We start from the raw sequence: 20,955 nt of genomic DNA on the forward strand, positions 1-20,955 counted from the left end.
GGAACTTGCCTCCTCATTCCCAGCTCCTGTGCTGAGGTGACAGCTTGGGCAGCATCCTTTGCCCTGTGAGACCTCTACAGTCAAGGACTTAGTTATATAGCCTCCTAATCCAAGGGTCTTGTTACAGGTAATTTGTCTGCTTCTTCAAGGTTTTTGAGTCCATTCAACAACTGGGAAACCTCAGCTGCTGCCCTTCAGCAGGGTAAACCTTGGGCTCAATTTAGGTCTGCCAGCGACTGCTGTACTCCACAGCCTCTCCAAACCACTGTGAGGGGCCTTCAGGCAAAGATGTTTCCCGAGGTGCAATCCAGACCCCAGCAATTAAAACAACAAAACAGGTGAACCAAGTCCTCAGCAAGCAGTCCCTTATCTCGATCAGATAACAGCCAATTCTCATTCTGCTCTTGAAAACACAGGGTGTAAACAACAAAATGGAGAGCCCAGCTGAAGTTGCTAGGTGGGAAGAAGCCAGAGGGACAGTAGAGGCAAAGGATTCCAATGGCAGACCCATTAAGCGAGAGCTAGGCCCTCATAGCAAACCATGGCCCCTGGCTTCAGAGCACAGGGTTAAGACTTCACATTTCCATGGCTGTGGAATAACCTCACAATGTGCCCATGATACTGTAGCCCCTAAAAACAAACCAAATACATTAAGAATCTTTGCAAGGTCCTCTAACTTACTCATTATCCACTTCCTTCTACATAAATTACACTGCTATTAGTGTTGCTCAATGAAGAGCATGAAATAAATTGAGCCTCCAGCTACTTTCAATAGATAAGAGTAGTTAACAGTATCTTCTCAGCCCCACGCACATCTCTTGTGACAAAAATGAAATTCTTAGAGCTAATCTGGGAGGCAGTTCCTTGCTGGGATCACATTTTCCTTCTCCTATCTGTAGGACCAGCAGCTGGGGCCACCACTGCTGCAGGCAGTGGAGCAATTCTGGGAAAGAAGCTGGGCACATAAAAATGCTGTAAAGGGTATTCAGAAAGGGGAGAATCAAGAGTCTTTAGAGGCCCATCCACTCGTTACAAGGAAGACAAAAACCTCTGCCTTCTTTCTAAAACCAGAGAGGTCTGAGTAATAGGAAAAGACAAGAGATGCTGTCCCCAGCTCCCATTCCTGTCACAGGCCACCTGAGCTCGCAGTGGAGCAAAGCTGAACAGCAAACTGCCTAGAGGTAGATGGGGATTAAAAATCAGCTGCTTGTCAGCCAGGGTACACCTTTTCGGAGGAGTGCTCCAAAAAGAAAAACATTCAGGCTAGGCTGAGCCAAGAAGATGTTACCACATGAGAAAGAGAACCGAGAGCCACTAGTGGGAAAGAGACAGTTATTGAGAAGGAAAAGCAATCACAGCAGCAGAGACAGAGGCAAGAAAGGCTCTTGCACTAATCCCCTTTTACTCCCCTGTGTTCTCTGCCTTATTTCTGGAGATCAAATCCCAGCACAGTGGCAACAAATTGCTTAGATTGCAGATACAGAAGAGAGCTCACAGGCACTCGATTTCCAGTTTCTTAAGCAACTTTGGCAGCATGTAATTCTCTGCAGTTACAACCCCAAAACAAACACACACCACGTCCCCCCTGCTGCACAAACATAGCCAAACTATGTGGATGTAACTCTCCCTATTAGGAGCTGCACCTCCCTCTTCTGGGCTGGGCACCCCACTTTTTTTTTTTTAATCACCTTGCATTTTCCTTCACTCCTTTTTCAGTGCACTTTCTCTTTCCATCATCTTTGCTCCTTTCCCTATATCTGATTTCCAGTTCTTTTACCTACCCAAGCTCTCTCTGCCAGTATCTCTCTGTTCCCCACAGCACCAGCTGTATGTGGCTGCTCACACCATTCTGATCACAGAAGATTGCATTGAATGGAGAAACAACCAAGGTAAGAGCATTGCTTTGTCCATCTGAACCACTAGAAACCATGTGGAAAACTAGCTCTGAACAGCTGTTCTGCCAGATGGTTTTAAACTAAAAGAGGAAGAATTTAGGTGAGATGTTAGGAAGAAATTATTTACTCAGAGGGTGGTGAGACACTGGCATAAGCTACCCAGAGAAGGTGTGGATGCCCCCATCCATGGAGGTGTTCAAGGCCAGAATGTATGGGGCCCTGGGCAGCCTGAGCTGGTGAATGTCAACCTTGCCCATGACAGGGGGGTTGGGATTGATGGGGTTCCCTTCCAAGCTGAGCTGTTGAATGATTCTAAGCAGGGCTTAGGATTCAGGATGCACGAATTTCAGCTTAGTCACTGTTTGGGAGAATCTCAGAATCAATTTATTGATTTTGCCTCAGTTTTCCCATCTGCAAAAAGAAAGGATTAACTAATTCTAGCTACACTAGTGATAAGAAAGGAGATGGAAGAGATGGGAGTACAGATATCTAGCGGAATGGACAAAAGGAAAAATAATGGAAGCAGAAAGAGGTCAGCAGTTGTCCAGGGAATTACGGGTAGACAGATAGGAGGAAGGCAAGATGCCTGGTCTTAGAGTAATTGAAGTCACCATGAGGACAACACAATGTAAGTCATTTCACAAGTGTAAACAGACACAACAGATTCTCACTCTGTCCTGCATTTTCTCTGGCTAGTGCAACCTCAGCATTGCAGCTCATTTCTGTACTACATTTGTTACCACTCCCTTTCAAGGGACTGGCACAAAAGCAGGAAAGATTTGAACAGTCCCTCCTGTTACACACCCATTAGGATCCATTCTGCAGAAGATCCAGGAGTGTCTCATGAACACCACCAGCACTGAAGGGGATGCAAACCCCACTAATTCCCAATCCCAATTTCTCCCAGAGCTCAGCTAACACCTAACAAGCAACTTCTCAGAGTTTGAGCACCAAGCTCTCCAAGAAGGTCACTGCCTCTGTCCTTCCAGCTGCACCTGATGCAGCCTACAGCCCACTGGGAAACCTCTTTTTTTGTGTGTAAAAGCTGCTGGTAAGAGTCAGCGAGTAAAGGCGGCTGCAGATTCCCAGGGGGCAGGTGGTAATGCCATGCTGAAGATAGAAGGAGGGGGAACTTATATCCAAGTCAATTAGGATTAATGCAATGTGGGAAAGTATTAGTTCTGGAGCTGTAGGTTTCTCCATTAGATTGAAGACAGATTGGGAAGGGGGGAGGAAAGGGAACGCAAACTAGCGAAGTCAGTCTTGGCTTCTCACTCTTTTTCCTTCTTTTTTTTGGGGGGAGGGGGGGGGGGGAGAGTGGGTAGGGAAGTGATGAGGTGTGGATCTAAGACATTACACTCTGGAGACTGTCAGTGGCTCCAAACCCCATTAAGACAGCAGTTTTCTTGCTCTCCTTTCCATCTCCTTTGCTCAGCACCGTTATGCTCTGACGGTGGCTTGGCCTCTTATCAATAGAAAACGGAAGACATTCTTCAGAATGAAATACCACAACACAAAAAGATTTGCATTCAACTTCTTTAAGCTGAGAAGAGCTCACTTTTAATGCTGTGGATGACAAAAGTAACAGTAAAGTTGAGTACTAGGTGAGAAAGGCAAACAAGGCAGGTGGGAAACAAGAAGCAACTTGGGCAGTAGAGATGCAGCAATCAAGGGAGAGTTTCAGGGGATGGAAAAAATATGGACAGAAGTAACATAGGCATTCTTTTAGCTTTTCTCCCTACATTTTGCCAAGGCAAAGACACTGGACTGTGACATTGTGGGAAAGCAATTGGAGAGGAAGGTACCTTCTCCTTCATCCATAAGGCAGAAGTCACCTTCAAATTCTCTGCAGTTATCATCTTCCATCCTTCATTTGCTGTAGGCATACAGACTGCAAGCTCCCTAGGACACAACTTGTTCCTGAACAAACACTTATGCAGTGTGAATTTGCTCTAAGAGTATCCTTACTGCATTATCACCAACTTCTAGTCTCTGCAAAGTGGTAATGGCAGAGGAACAGGAGGCCACAACCATGCCATCAGCTGTTGTTCAAACAAGTGAAATCTAAGTGAGATTCCTGGTTAAAGTCTTTCTGTAACTGGGAAGTGAAGGGGCTCTGCTTTTTAGTGCTGTTCCCTGAGGGTACAGCAGCACATGCATCTTCCCTCCCTCACCTGCTTGTATACATGTATTAAGAGCTCACTCCTGAAATCCATCATACCTTCCAGAGATGATGCCCCTGCCAGGTCAGTGCAGCATGGCACTGCTACACCATATGCCAGTTTGAAAGATTTGCAGGAGAGAAGGACCTGTCAATAGCATTTACAAGTACAGAGCCATATGTGCTGGAGGTGTTTTATAAATAAGTCAACAAACAGTTTCAAATTATTACAAAGAATGAATCACAAATCTTCTTTCTAAACAGAAAAAAAAAAAAAAGTAAGTAATGGACAGAAACAATACTTATATATATACAGGAAGCTGTATTTTGACAATCTGGTGATGCAGAGGTCTCATGGTATTTCCCCTCCCATTGAATAGCAATGGACACATTGTAGATGCCTATAAATTCATCGTTTTAGACATACGGTTATATTTACAGTAGCCATATTATAATTCCTAAAGCAGCCAATTATGCACACATACACCCCATGCCAGCAGAGGCTAGCCCTATTCTGGATTTGATCCAGTTGGGAACTCCCCCAAACCCTTATCCCGCACTATTGAACTTAAACAGAATGGCAGCCCTAGGGAAGTAAAAGGGACAAACAACTCCTTAAAACCATGCAGATTCTGATATGTTTCCCTGGGACTGGAGCAGAAATAAAAGATCCATGCTGTGTGTGGCTCTGTAGCACCAGGGAACACAGCCATCTTCTGAAGACAGGGCTGAATCACCAAGCACAAACAGGGAAGGCTCTAATTCCTTAACTAACAGTGCTGGTTCAGCTCAGCGCTAAAGAGGGCAAGGTAGTGGATGAGAAGATGCGATTGGCTCAGAAAATTTCCTGTCTTCTTTTATTGTTATTATTTTAACAGAAAAAGAAGTGTTGTGGTTTGAAATCCATTATGCCCCTGCAGTGTTTGCAATACTAATATAGCAGCCCCAGCTGTTACCTTATTGCTTATATAGAAACTACAGGTGTGCCTGAACATAAACAGAATGGTAAAAGGATGGAAAGTAAATAGTGACATGGAAAAGAGCGTGACAAGCAGCCTGCACTTAGAGCACTCAGGGACTTGAGACATCTTGCAGCTCTCAGCCCCGGCTGTCAGCTGCCATAGCACTACCCTAATTTGCAGGTCTGGAATTTGTAGTTTGCTTTTGCCCTAAACAGCTTGAAAAGAGCTCAGAAGTGCCTCTTTGAGGAAGCAGTTCTGTGAAAAATGCCAGGAAGCTCAGGTTGCTTGCACAAGAGACTGGCCTCTAAATGAAGACAACACCACCATGAAGATGTCAGTATCAGGAATGAAATACATAAGTTTGAAGGCCACCTGTAAAGCTTAAGTGAGGGTGTGCTCGTGAAGAGACCTTGAAGTATGTTTCACTGAGGTTGCTGTGCCTACCTTGATGGTGCACACCATGCAAGCTGCAGATTATGAGCCTTCCCACCAAGATCATAAGCCAGGAAAAAACACAGATTTGCAAAGTCTTTAAAGATTGAAGAAGTCTGTCAAATGCAGGATTCCAGTAACAGGTAAAGGAGTTTTAAAAATGTGTACAACTTTCTGATAACTCAGAACATCACAGAGGCCACAAATGCATGAATGAAATCAGATTTCTAACAGCAGACCAGATAGCGTGCCTTATGCAAAAGAAAACAACACTGTCTCTTCTCATACTATTGTTTATGTACATGTTTATATAGTTAAATAGCAAAAGCTTTCCTTTAAGGGAAATGACACGCTGAGATTGTTTACTCTGTTATTACTTTAAAGGCATTTCTATTTGATTTCATTATTCAGTATGTATTTTCCTTTCCCAGTTACACTTGCGAGACAGGTACAAAATCCGCACACATCCGTCCTGAAGCACTGTGACAACCAGCACTGGAGCTGTTGAAATACCCATTTCAAAACCTGTCTTAGTGCAATCAATCAAATTCTCTGCTGCAACACAGGAAAATAAACAAGGCCATGGGATCTGCAACTTCTAGTTGGGTGGATGGCGCGCAGCATGCTATGGGGGAGGGAATAGAGAAAGGCTAACTCACTTAAATGGCTCTGAGGGCTTAAAGAGAGTCTTAGAAGGGACTAAAGAATAAAACAACACGTTAAAATTGCAAGGAGGCAAAACCAGAAATTCAACCATCATGGTAGCCATAAGAACACATTGGACATGTTGTGTTAAAGCCTTGAGGATAGCTGGGAGGAAAGAGAGAACAGGAAAAGAGTGCTATGTTATCTCATAGGTGTAAGAGAGCCCCTCAAATGCCTGCATTAAGCCATACTACTGCCACCTACAAACTGGAGGGGGTTCACAAAGAGTTCCTGTCTCATGATGTGCTCTTTCCTGGCAACACAGCACCATCAGAGAAGAGTCAATTTCTTCTCTGCAGGAGAGACTCTGCAGGTGTTATGGTGCACAGGCAGAGGGTTGGTTTTGGGTATGGGTATAGGCGTAAGAGTACAGGGCATTCTTTCCTGCATATACTGCATATGTCACCAAATGCAATCTTTGTGTGTATACATTCACGGTTAGCCAGAAACAGGTCCCCAGTCCCTCCAAGCGAGACAGCCAGAGCATATGTTCAGGAGCACACTAGCAATTAAATGAGAAGTTTTTGTCATCTCAGTACAACAGAAGCAACTGAAAACCGTTTGCCAGCTTCGAGAAACTAAGAACTAACACCACCAAAACTACATAAAACTTTATCACTGAAATTCTGACAAAACTTCCCATTAGAGTAGAACTGTGCATGTGTATTTTATATACATGCTATTTTACTTCAAGCATGAAAAATGTCAGCCCAGAGGGAACTGTCTGAGAAAGTTACAAGCAGGCATTGAGCGCAGTACTTGTTTCCTTACTGTGTTCAGATTTTTAATTTTTTTTTTTTTTTTTAATGGAAGTTGCTTTTTTTTTTTTGCTCTTACTTTGAAGGAAAATGTGAAATAGATATATTTGACACATCATTGCTTGCTTGAGTTTTCAAGGGAGACTGAAACAATGCCTTAAAGAGACAAATCATCCTGTCCTACCCCCACTTCACTTACTACCCCATTCTTTCACCACCTCCTTTCCTGCTTTCATGCCTAAGCTTACTGCCTGTGCTTCTTAAATCAGCTGCTGGAATTTCGTCTCTCTCTGGTCCATTCCACCTTGGCTACAGCCTGCAGCTCTTGAACTCACAGAACAATTCTACCAGAGCACGCATGACTCTCCTTAAGAAACTGTCACAAAAGAAAGGGACAATAAGGAGTAGCTGGAGAATGATGTTCACTAGGCATAATGTGTTTTATCTAGAGAGAAAGGAGATAACATAGCTCTATCAGAACAAATACACCAGAGCCAGAAAGGTAGGTGGACCCATCGTAGACTCAGCTACAGCAATGCTCCTGGATGCTACTAATATGAAAGTAGCCTGAAAGTAAAATACGTCACCATCACATTTAGAAATTAGCTTAAAAATGAACGTTTCTTATTGTATGTAGAATTTCACATAGAATTGAAATGTGAGTCCACAATCTTCTAAATGCATTTTCTGTATTACAAAAATCAGAACAAGCAAAGGAGATAAATTCATGAAAAGTACCCAGTTTCATCCTGCTTCCCCCCAACTTATCTTTCTTTCTTTTCCTCTTTTTCCAAGCAGTCTGGTTTGTTAGATTCCTGCCCTGGCACTTTCACCCAGAAGGGATCCAGACAGCTGCGTGAGCAAGTCACTGAACACTTCTTAAAGGAATATAGTAATGAAACTTCAATCTTGCTGTGCCTACAGCCTCCATACATTAGTGTAGAAAATGGTTTACAAAGCCAAAGACAAGAGTCCGTCAATATAATTAAACCAGATGTTCCTTCTCCAGTGAGAGCAAGAAGAAGTGGAAATAAGAGGGAGCAAGAAAGAAGGGAAAATTTATTTTGTGACTGACATATGAATCCTTCTTGTCTCAGGCCTGCATGCATCTATTAGTTTCCTTTTTTTTTCTTTCATTTTTCCCCTTTCCCAAAGCAGGTTTTTATCCTCCTTTGCTTCATTATGAAAGACAGACATGGGTAATCCTATTTCACGGAGGTGAATGAGTCCTCTCTGACTCATACAAGACTATGGCTGGACGTGGCTCTGGGCAGCCTGGTCTAGTGGTTGGTGACCCTGCCCACAGCAGGGGGGTTGAAACTAGCTGATTATCGTGATCCTGTTCAACCCAGGCCATTCTATCATCCTCCAAGTCTTCCTGGTCCCCAGTCTGATCTGGCTGAAAGATTTTCTCCTGTCTCCTTAAATTCCATCTGCAGGCCAGTTTGCAAAGTCACAGGCACAGCTGTCCTGTGAGCTGAGATGGAAATCAACCTGTGCTTGAACCTCCCACAAGTCAGAGCTGCGTGGTCTCACTTCCTCCTACAGTTAATGGAGACTCAGTCCTTACAGACAGCAAAGTCAAGAGGTTAATTCGGCTGATCAGGAGATGCCTGCTCTAGGATGAGTTGAATTAAGTTCCTAAGCTCGACTGACTGCACTGAATCTCTACCAGCTCTAATAGCTGTTTAGACATCAACTCACATGCAGGTGTCTACAAGAAAGACTCCTAAAAGTTTAGGCGTTTTAATTTGGAGTTAACCTTATCCTGTGAATTGAGGAAGTCTGTGTATTTTTCAGCTTCCCTGTAACCACAAATAGAAGATTTATATATACCTGTGCCTCACTCTTCTCTTTTTATGAAGCAGGACTAAGAGCTTTCACATACTGTGTGGGCTGAGAAAAACCAACCACCACAGAGGAGCTCAGCAGTGTTTGTGTATGGGTAATTGTGGGTGATCACAAAAGCCAACAAGCACACCAGGAAGGGGCTTGCTGCCAAACCACAACACCGGGCAAAACAATTCTCCTTGCAGAGCACCAAGGACATCCTCACATTAGACAAATGCAGTCTGGTACAAATGCTGTTCCCAGCACAACCTTAGCTCCTGGGATGTGCAAGGAGTTTTACAGGGTTAGCACAGACCTACGCACAAGCTCATCAGCCCTGCTGAGAAGCAGGGTTTATCAGCTTGGGCATAGTGCCTCACTATCACAGCACTATCTGGCTTCAGAAATCACATGGAGTTTCTCTGCATAGTGCTGTCCCTGTCCCATTGACCTACTACAAAACATATCTATGCTTGTAAAATGCTAGTTGAGAAAGTTCATAGGTTCTGGAATTCCTTCTCCAGTGCCTGCATGAGGCTTTGGAGTTCCTGGCTTTTTCAGCTCAACTAAGCAAGTCAAAGCAGGCTGTGGGCCATATTCAAGTAATATCCCGGAGAATAAACTGCTCCTTCAAATGCTGAAGTGCAGGGGACAGACTTTCTAGCACTCCTACCTGCAAGACCAGGTAAAACAACAAAGCTCAAAGGCACATTCAAATGAAGCCACCACATACACCACTAACCTCTTTTCTAACGTAAAGCACTTCACAAGCTTTTATTAAATTAAGTCTCATCACACCCTTGGGATGTAGGTGCTGTAAATACCTTCACAAGAGGTAGGTAAGACACTGAAAATCCTCCACAAATACTCCTTTGACTGACAGTGAATTGATTCATTTCACTTGCACCCTTGTGCTGTCATTTCCACAGAGTTTCAAGCAATCAAATTTTACTGCCACAAAGGGTTTGCAGGAAATGAACTGCAAAGTTGTACACAAGAGAATTTGCTTATGAAAGGCATGTGAGCACATCCCATCAAAAACCAGGAAGAGCAGCTATGTCAGACCAGGCCTCCCTGTACTGGGGGAAATAATCTAAATGTCAAGCCATGCATTGTCAGCACAAGCTTGATCTAATGCATTTTTAATCTATTTATTTATTTTAATTAAGTAGCTAAATTGAAGGGGAGAACTTTAGCAAGTAGTTCTGCTTCCAGGTTGTAAACCAGTTTGCTTTCCACCACACAGATAATCCCATTCTGTTTGCATGATGACCAGGGTCTCAAGGACGCGCCGAACAACAGACATAACTGCCAAAGATCAGGCAAAAGGGTGCTTGCAACTCACTAATCAGTGGTTTCTGCTTGTTGGTTACCTAAGAAAATTCATTTTCTAGTGGGAACTGTTAAAGAGGCAGAAAGACTTCCCTTACCACCTAATTGTAATTCTAAATGTCTCAATGCACAAATGTATAAAGCAAACATGTACCCACAAGCCAGCTGGAAGAAGTATGTTTCTCCAAGGAAATGAAATATTACAAGTCTTTAAAAACAGCAGGGGAGGAAAAAATAAAAAATATATAAAAAAAGAAAAGCAATCAAATTTCCAAACTCTGCAACAAGCAATAGGAGCAGCAGTAACTTGTACCTAGGGCATATCAAGATCTTGCTGGATTTCCCTCTTCTCTACACCTGAGAAACTCAGAAAGAAGATCTCAGAAGTAAACTTACAGCCCAATAATTGTTTGCAGAAATGATTTAACTTTCAATCATTTGACTTAAATAATTGCCAAACAGCAAATACATTTGAAAAATTCGAAATCCTCTCAGAGTTGTTTTGCAAACAAAAGGATCGACGTTTCTTAATTGTACAACCCAAATGAATCTATTAGCTCTAGTTGTCAGCTTTACTTTACAAACAGGAAATGTGAGGCAGGGAGGAGCTAATAGCAGCATCCTCTTGAGCTCCACAGTATTTTTTTTTTTCCTCCAAAATTTTGCTTTACACTTCAGATATTTTTGTCTTTCTTCTACTTCTCATAATCTGCAACTCCTCAGGGTCTATTACTGGGCATTATTTCATAGGTACGACTACATCAAATCTCATCCTTCTGATCTAGGCTAAAAGAAGCCAGTTCTGAAGCTGGCTGTCGTGAAGCCGGTCATTTTGAATGTAAAACAAAGAAAAAAAGTAACAAAATTTTGATCAAGTTTGCATTTGGAACATTCATAGCTACAAAGCTATCCACTTCCACCTGCCTGTACTGAAATTGTTGCATTTTTAAAAGTGAGAAGACAAAAAAAAATCACAAGGCAATTAATGAATTTATCCTTTTTTTTTCCTGGAAAACTTTTGCTCAGAAGTTTTTCTGTGAAATTTGGAGACTAACTCATGAGATACACTCCATAGAAAATATATGTATTTAAATTGGAGAAAATCAAACAATATATATAACAATACATACAAAACTATTTCCTATTCTTCACTTTCAGCAGAAATATTAGAGGAGGCTTTATCTTGCTGAAAAGCAAAATTTGAATAAAAAGTTTTAGTTGTAGAGAAGACATAAAAAACCTCTCTTCCACCTTTCTTTGAAATTCTCTTTGGGAAAACAAACTGAAAAAAAAAAAAACAACCAAACAAAACATATATAAACAGTGCCAAGGACAAAACCCAGTCTTGACCAACCCCAGACAATGCATCTTTTGTATGGATGCAGCCATCAGCAAATGCAGGAGGTGTTTCTCCTGGGAGTTTGGATCAGGTAAGCTACGTCTCTTTGTCAGCCTCAGAGCTCCTATTTGCTACTTTTACAAATCTATTTCCATTGGTACATCTCCTTATTTGTGAGAAAAGATTAAAGGCCTTCAAAGTGCATAGGAAAAGGGTGAAATTCTTAAGAACACAGCAAGGTTGCAGGGGACTGTCTGCTAATAACGCATGTTGGTTTGGTAACAAGCTGAAGCAGGGAGCAGCAGGGGCACCGCTTCATGGCTGCAGCTTTTTCAAAAGGGCCTGTTAGAAGTATTTCAAGTGGAGAGAGATGCGAGCAAAATCTTTAAATGTGTCAACAGGGAGGCCAGACACTGAACCTCTGCCCATTCCAGAGCTGACAGCATTCTTCAAAGAGGAGGAGACTGACCTTTGCAGCTGAGAATCACCCAGTGGCAGCAGGAGGGTCCCTGCACCTGTTTCTCGGGATTTCTTTGTCATTCTTTCTCTTAGATAAACACAGATAAACATGATAGAGAAACAGACAGTGGTCATTTGAAGCCATGGTGCAGTGGGAAAAATACAGAAGTATATGAATAAATATATAGTCATCCCTGGATATTGGGCTGGAGGCAGAGGTGGCAAGTCACTGATTAACAAAGTTGTCAGGTCAGGTGGTGATAAAGACAAAAAGTGCTTGGAAAAGGAGAAGTGCAGCTTTTTAAGCAGCACAGGGAGATGTGAAAAGCCTGCATGAGTGCAAAGCAATGGTAATGACAGAAGCCTGCATGAGTGCAAAACTGGTAAAGCCTTCAGCAGGTATTTGGGCACACACTGCACTGCATCCCTCCTCTTCTTCCTTGTGTTTGCTGTAGGCCTCGTGTTGCACTCCACCTCCTGAAGCGCTCACTACCACCAAGGTTTGGAAAATCATGACTGTACAACCTCTTCTATTCTGCCCACAGGCCAACCCCAAGGGAGAAGCCTGTACAGATAGAGAGCAGTATGAAATCAGTGCAATTCCTGTCACTGCACGACCTTGAACAGGAGGCACCACCTCTCTGCATTTGGTCCTTCCTTCCTCTTCCCCTGGGAACAGACATCCACATCCGTGTCTGTAAAGCTCAGATAATACTTATGTCGCAACAACTGTGCAAAGATTAATTAATTCGTATTTACTTTGCACACAGCAATCCTCAGGTGGAAAAAAACAGCTGCCCCAGGAAAGCACCATGCTGTGGTCATGGGGAAAAACATATCCAGGAAGAGAAAGGAAGAATGGTCTTATTTAAAATTTTGAAACCTTCCCCAAAACATCATGCTGAAAGGAAAAAATACTGACGGTTTAAGTGCTGCGTCTTGATAAATAAAATCTAAGTTAAATTTCTGAGTGATAATAAAATATTGTTTTACCAAAAGCATATAATCAAGCAATCAAAAAAAAAAAAAAAAAATCCTTTCACAAAACAGCAGCAATTTCTTCTGTTATCCAATTTGAATTTTGTCAACACTAGTCTGACTTTAAAAACCATTGATCTTGTTGATACAATGTCTCCCAACAGGAAAATTTTCTATTGACATTTTCTAATCATTGCTTCTTGTTTAGAGCTGTGGGATTGGATTTTTGCTGCTGTTCTCCCTTTCCCCGAAGATGGCAAATTCCCTTGTACTTGCTCAGAGCACAGAGAGAGCATGTTACCATGAGATCTATGCCCAAAACATTCTATGCGTTGCTAACCTTAAGAAAACTCACAGCTCATGTTTCTTTTTGGTGGGAACATGCACATACTTGATTACCCCTGTGAAAGAGTTGGTCAGCATGTTACAAATATTAGAATCATAGCATCTTTTGAGTTGGAAGGGATCTTTAAAGGTCATATAGCCTGACTCCCCTGCAATGAACAGGAATATCTACACCTTGATCAGGATGCTCAGAGCGTGTCCAGCCTGACCTTAAATGTGACCAGGGACAGTGCACCCACCATCTTTCTGGGCAACCTGTGCCTCACCATCTTACTCTAAAAAATATTTATTCCTTACGTCTAATCTAAATCTCCCTTCTTTTAGTTTGAAACAATTTTCCCTTGTCCTATCATCACAGGCCCTGCTAAAGTTCCTATAGCCCCCTTTAGATACCGAAAGACCACTAAAAGTCCACTTGGACCCTTCTCTTTTCCAGGCTGAACAACCCCAGGTCCTTCAGCCTGTCCTCGTAGGAGAGGTGTTCTATCCCTTGGATTATTTTTGTGGCCCTCCTCTGGATGCACTCCAATACGTCCACATCTCTCCTGTACTGAGGACTCCACATCTGTACGCAATACTTCAGGTGAGACCTCACCAGCACAGAGCAGAGGGGCAGGATCACCTTCTCACCCTGCTGCTTTTGATGCAGTTGGCTTCCTGGGCCATGAGGACACATTGCTGGCTCATGTCCAGCTGCCATCCATCAGTATCCCTAAGTCCTTTTTGACAGGGCTTTGCGTTACCTTACATACCCTAGCTTATACTGACAGCGAGAGTTGCCATGATCCAGGTGCAAGATCTTGCATTTGGGTCTGTTGAACTTCACAGGGTTTACCTGGGCCCACTGCTTGAGCCTGTCTAGGTCTCTCTGAGCAGTATCCTGTTTGTCAGGCATGTTGACCACACCACAATGCTTGGCATCATTCCCAGTCTTGCTAAGGGTCCTGCACTAGATCCCACTGTCCATGTCACTGATGAAGATGTTAAAGAGCACCTGTCCCAGAACTGAGCCCTGAGGAACACCACTTGTCACCAACCTCCATGTAGACGTTGACCACCACTGTCTGGGTATGATCTCAAAATCAATTCTTTATCCATTGAACAGTCCATCCATCAAATCCACACATTTCCATTTTGAAGAGAAGGATGTTATATTGGCCAAAGCATCTTCCCCTCACTGCACTATCCTGCTTGCTCTACACCGGTAAGCTGCTGCCATCCATATATCCATCACAGGCAATTTATCATGGGTGTTGTTTCAATACATGATTTTTTTAGATGATTTATGTAGGAAAAAAACAAAAACAAGCAAACAAACAAAAAAAAACTGCTATAGAAAGGAGAATCCTATAGTTACTTCAGTTTTATATTACTACACACTAATCACTCCCCTCACCAGAGATGCCATTGCTGATTTGAGAGACTTGATTTTCTTTTCTTTAAAGGTATCTTCAGACCATCTTAAAGAGCTGAGCAGCCTTGAAGAGATAAAGAGAATATGCCTCTAAAGATGCTTAATGCTCAACTCTGAGTTTATAGAGTTGCTAACAAACTAAGCACCGCAAAGGACTGAAAGGCTCAGTTCAATTCACTGTGTATATATTTACCCCTATTCACAGCATCACAGAGCGACTGTCCTTCCAAAAGAGAGATAATGAGGAATGCTTTCTATGACAGCGTGCTCTGGCACATTCATCCAACAGTTTAGCAGAACAATGCAGAGATGGAGTCTGTAGCTAAAGAAAACAGAGCCGTCATTTAAAAGCCCTGATGTTAATAGTTCTTCTGCAAACCCCACCACAGTGAAGCAAGGGAATAATAATGGAGAGGATGGAATAGGTTGTGGGAGGGCCAGAGCACTCACTGAGGCATACAATCAGTAGCCACAGTGCTGGAGGACAACCATGGGAGTGTTAATTTGGAGTATGCCCTAGCAATGAAGACAGACATGACAACACAGACTTCACAGCTGTGCAAATCTCCCCAAGAGCTGCCTGGAGCCTTGAACTCCTTGCTGCATATCTTCAGTTTGTTGTTACAACATCGGTGGGGTCCTCTTGGCCACGCTGCAGTCCCGGCTCTGCACGCATGGCCATAGCCATAACCTGACCTGTGGATATGCAATCTCTGGACAGGGGATGAAGCAGCACAGCCACTCTCTCTCCAGCACAAAATGAAAGAGGAAGGCTGCTGGTACATCAGCAGTGGATAATAAATGCAGGTGCATGTGAGAAGGCTTAGCAACCTTGTTTTTAATCTAGCTAAGATGCCACGTTTACTTGAGAGCCTATGCTGCTCTGCTCTTGCTGTTGCTAGCTTCCCATACTAACATCATGCTAATTAACCCTAGCACTGCTGCAAGCACAGTCCTCTAAGTGGGGAGAGGGGAGGAAACAGAACAAGGGATTAGCAAGGCTGCTACATAAAAAAAACATTTCATGATAGCCAAGCTGAAATGAAAGGAAATGCTCAGTGTACTTCAGTCCACTGAAGTGGAAGAGCTGAAGCTGCTCACATCAGGTATGACTTAAGATACATTAGGCATAATGTTTTGGAAAGATCCCCCACTATGTTCTCCTATTGGATATGACAAGACAGACACTAATGCTGGGACTGAGCTGTTTGGGACACCAGGTTTGAATCTAGCAGCTGGCAGATTATGCCTAACACATCCAGAATAATTGTTAACTTTTTATTAAGCTTAGCACTATTAGAGACAGCACCTCCCCCCATCATCCCAAGTGTCCAAGATGTGTCCTGCTCTTCCTGCTTAGCACTCTCTCCCCTCCAGTTTATTCTTTTTTTTTTTTTTTTTTTTTTTTTTTTTTTTTTTTTTTGACACAGCCCTACACATACCCAGCAATTGCTGGGATCATTTCCAACCCAATCCATTTCTATAGGCAGAGACCCAATAAAGCCTCTGTGGAAATGCTTAAGTGTATTGGCCATAAATCAATGCATCCCCTCAGCTGACCACTTCCACACAGAGCGAGCAGGCAGCAGCAGTGAGTGCTTCCCTGACTGATGGCAGACTCCTGTAAGTGATGCCCCATGGAGACAGCTCCCCTCTCTCCATCCCATCTCCTGTCAGCACAGCCACATACTACCATCAGAATACAGACCCAAACGCATTAACTGGAGTCCCTGTGGGGCTGCTACCCAGCACCCAGGTAAATCGACTGCTGCGAGTGTTTCCAGGATTACAGGGCAGCAGACGCTTGAAAAGGACTATCACAAGCTAATGTTTACATTATGAACTCTGTGTTCCCACCTTCTTAAGGCTCCCCACCATCTCCCTGTTTGTAAGCAACTAGAATTTGGGTTCTTTTGAACTGAACTAACGGGCCTCATACATAATCTTACAGTCAGCAGAATACATAACAAATACCATCAGCAACAACAACAGCAGAACAAGCAAAGGAAACAATTGAATTAATGGCTGGTATATTTGCACGTCTGTAATCTTCCTCACTTCTTCCCCATGGAGATCTCCAAAGGAAGCTGCCAGAGCCCTGACTGCAAAGGATAAGTTGCACGATGAGGAGCCACTTCAAACTGACACCAACCTGTTTTATCTGTCAGTCAAGATGGGGGATGAACAGTCATTTAGCAACAATGTCACTGAAATTATATCACTTTGCTTTTGCAAAACATAAATATTTGATTCTCTTCCTCAACTTTTTACTTCTTCCCTTGTTTTAAAACAGAATCTCACATTTTAAAATAGATTCATGCTTGCTTTTTTATCCTCAGTCACATTCATCTGGCTTGAAATAAATATCTGACTGTCTCTGTAAGAAAACTGGCATATATCTTGCCTATAGGACAAAAGCAGAAGAAAGCAGAGAATATATTGATACTGGGGAATATGGCAGATTTCTGTCTCCATTCAAACATTTACTTTTTCTTTTAAAATCTAGGACCACTTCAGGGAAAGCTCTGCAAGTTCCAGGCTCACATCATCTCCCATAGGCTGGAAGTACCACATGGTGAGTGGATCCTAACTGAAGATAAGGTGAGTACCCAGAACCCAGGTCAGCACATCTAAAACACCAGAGCTGTTCGTAGATGGAGCTATGCTCCTCTGTAGGTCCCCATGCCTTGGACAGGGTGCTCAGCATAGTCAATGAGCCTTCTCTGGGAGAACAATTAGAAGCCATGTTAGAAGAGTTAGTAGATTAGAAGCTATAAACAGACCTCTGCAGCAGGAAGGCTGTAAAGTCCAGCAAAACTCATCCCAAATGGGACAAAATTATGGTTTGTTTTAGAATCTTATCCTAGCTTCTTATAGAAAGCACTGCAGAATATGTTCATCCAGCCTAGATTGCAGGGATAACTGAGCTGCTGATGCAACTCTCAGTACTTCACATTTCAGAGGTTGGTTAATTACAAAATAACTCTTTTGCATTCAGTCTACCTGCAAGATAGAACCCTATCAGTCTGAATCCAAACAGCTGCTGCCTTAGCTTAAGTGCTATAAACAAATTATTTTGCTACTGTAAGTTGTACACAACTTGTGTCCCCAGATTGTCAACAGGCAATGCATCATTATGCAGGTCATCTTTACACAAAGGCAAATCTCAGCTATTGCCTGTGCTGTGTCCTTTGGGACATCATAACACTCGTGCTCCAGAAGCAAAACCTCACCTCTGTGTAAAGGATTTATAAACATTAACCCAGGATTGTGAGGGCTTCTAAAAAAAAATGGATGCTAGGTGGTAGCCATGGTCACATTAACAATGAAGCAGGTTTTATCACTTAGCGCTTGCCCTTAGGGTACGCGACTGGTTAATGCTTCAGGGAAAAAAAACAAACAGATACAAACAAAGTGCTAACAAACTGGCTAAAACTGAGAGTTTCTGCATAGTAGAAATCTCTGCTTTAGGATTGATAACTCTTGGAAATGCGTGCTTCTCAGCAGCTTGCCCAGCGAGCTGGCTTCTGGCAACCCTTGGACGGTGGTGGATCATAAGTTTGCTGAAATCAACTCCGCAGTAAGTTTCTGCAAAGTGTTTTGATTTCAACAAAATGGTATTTGTTAATGAGAACCTGTTACAGTGGAAAACTCCCAACTGCTTTTCTCTCTGGAAGAAAATTGGAAAAAAAGGAAGGAAAAAAAAATCCGCTAATCCTCTTGTATACAAAAAGATGTTTCCAGCTAAGGGGAAAAAAAAAATCAAATATTTGTTCTTTTAACAGTGGAAACTTTGAGCAAAGAGGAACAAGGTAATTTCACATGTTCCTGTGAACAAGCTGCTGCAAATAGCTTCCCTAGATAATAAGTAGAAACGAGCAAGAAGAAATGGATAGGAGAAGATCTATAATAGTGCAAAGAAATGTGTGATCAGCTAGGGAATTTCTCTTAGGAGCATAGTACAGAATATATAGGATTTGCCAGACCAGATCAGAGCACTGGGCCAATCAAGTGCAATTTAAGCATTAAATGTAACAGCTTGATAAATCTAGGTCAGTGCACCTACACACAGGTACAAGTTTAATATCACTTCATTAGCAGAACTGCAGCACCTAACACTGAACATACCTACAAGTCCTCAAAAAGAGAAACTATGGCATTTATAGGACTGCACAATTAAATCAATGAGTTTCCCTTAACAACTGACCAGAAATTGGTCCTGCTTTACAATTTCTAGTCGGAAGCAGTAGACGGTGCTGACGCTTCAAATATAAATGGAAAACAGAACCACAATGCTCCTCTGACCAGTGTGCAGCACTCTGCAGGAAGAGGCTGAAGAGAAGGCTGATGAAAAGAGAAGAGCTCTGTCTTTTTTGAGCACTCGCATTCAATCAGCCTTCACAGGAAATTTATTATCTTCACATGCAGCAGACCTGCAATTATCATCATTAAATGTTCTCAAAACCCAATGCTAAGTTGTTTAAATCCATCTTGGTGTTGGGTTCTGACTCTGACATAACCCAACAAAGGAAGATTTTCCTCTACAAAAGCCCAGCAGCTTACCGCAGGGACTTTGCTTCTGGGACCTAGTCAACAAGCACAGAAATCCCAATATTCTCCCATGTGCCCAGAGCATCTCATCGCTGCAGGGGAGCTGAGGATGACTGCAGATCCTTAAGTGCCAGCACTGACAGCAGGGAGAAAGAGCTCTACTCTCCAGAGACTATGGAGATTAATAGAGAAGATAATTGAGAGCTAAATCAACAGCGCTAGATGCTCAGTTCCTTGCCTCATATGTGAGAAAGGTACCATAAAAAAAGGTAGAAGAGTACAAAAGACACATTGTGTAGCCTGGCCCTAACGTGGTCTGGGCAAAATCTAATTGCAGACAAGATCCAAAGCAACCTCTACCTTTGCCTTGCTATAGATCTACCCGTTCTTTCCTCAAAAACAACATCCAACAGCTGTTAACATAAACCCAGACTGAAACTGGTAATTCAAGTACAGAAAGCTCTATAACTATGTAATGGATCTTTTGGATACGAAAAAAGGTCTGAAGGATCTAATTTAACCAAAAGGCAATTCTTTACTGAGGCTGCCAGATGATGTCTGTAGGGCTTGCCAGATTCCGAGATTCCTGTACACCCCAACCCACACAGCTGAAGTGTCACCAGACCAGGCCTCCCAAAATACTAGCATAGGAGCCCTTCCACTTATTCCCAGAGTGCTCCACACCAGCGCTAAAACACATCTAAAACACTCTGCTCACTTGAGCTAGCCCACAATTCCTTTGCCTATGCAACTGCCTTTTTTATTTAGGACAATACTATTTGCAGGGTAAGAAGAGTTCAGAAATATACTTTGCTCTGACGCATATATGACACTTTGGAAATATATCTGTGCTGGACTTGGAAATGAAAACAGTGGTTAAAGAGAATGCTTTCTGCTTCTCCTGTAGTAAGGCTGCACTAAACACCAGGAAACACTAGGTTTTGGCTTGGTTTTATTTGGATTCATTCCCTGCTTTTATCCTCCTTTTCACAGAATGGCCAGGGTTGGAAGGGACCTCAAGGATCATGAATCTCCAACCCCCCTGCCACATTCAGGGCCACCAACCTCCACATTTAATGCTAAACCTTTTCCTTGTTTCTTCCTTCACACCATGTCTCTCTTCAGGCTGTGTGAACAAGTACTGTCTCCCTGGGCCAAAACTTCAGTCCTGAATGTAAAGCCAATTTTTATCACCATTTTGTGTCCATCTCTGACAAGCTCAGACTGGAAGGGTCCAGGTCTCACAACTCTCATGCAGATGTTCCCTAATTAAGACATCTGGAAATACGGGCTCCAGCTGCACCTCTTGGACAGCTCTGCTTCCACAGCTCAGCAGGCGTGGAGCAATTCCTTGACTCTAGCATTCTCCATCTCCTGCTCCTGTACTCAAGACCACGGATGTTGATAACAAAGCCTCTGGCGCCCAGGGCCAGGCACTGTGCTGCTGTTCATCCAAGCAGTGCAGTCAGCAGAGCCTAAATCATGCTGCCCATCCGCTCCAGACTATTCGTGGCAATGTTGGTGCAGACATGCTCAGTCCCTTTTCTCTTGAAGGACCAGAGCTTGTTCATAGAGCCCTGAAATGGGTACAAGCATTTTCAGTCCCTCTTCTCACCTTGGTAGCATCAGCTTCAGTCTTTCTATCAGTCTCTCCACATTTTTTCCCTTTTCTCCCGTCCCTAAAACAAACACTTCATCAGCGCCAGGCACAATTTTTCTGTCCACTGGTCAAAGTGATAAATTGAAAATATTTCTTTCCAGGAAGACTCAGACCTATCATTTAATTTGTTTGTT

The 20,955-nt window shown here is 42.9% G+C and overlaps 1 protein-coding gene across 1 annotated transcript in view; it reads right to left on the reverse strand.

The window, feature by feature from the left end:
* The window catches only part of LOC122177277 (limbic system associated membrane protein), a 958,414-nt gene that overhangs the window by 604,689 nt on the left and 332,770 nt on the right, over positions 1-20,955 (reverse strand). The window lies entirely within an intron of this gene.

The sequence above is a fragment of the Lagopus leucura genome, unplaced genomic scaffold (genome assembly GCF_019238085.1).
Source record: "Lagopus leucura isolate 7727_CA_CO unplaced genomic scaffold, USGS_WTPT01 Super-Scaffold_100001, whole genome shotgun sequence".
In the NCBI taxonomy this organism is placed as follows: domain Eukaryota; kingdom Metazoa; phylum Chordata; class Aves; order Galliformes; family Phasianidae; genus Lagopus; species Lagopus leucura.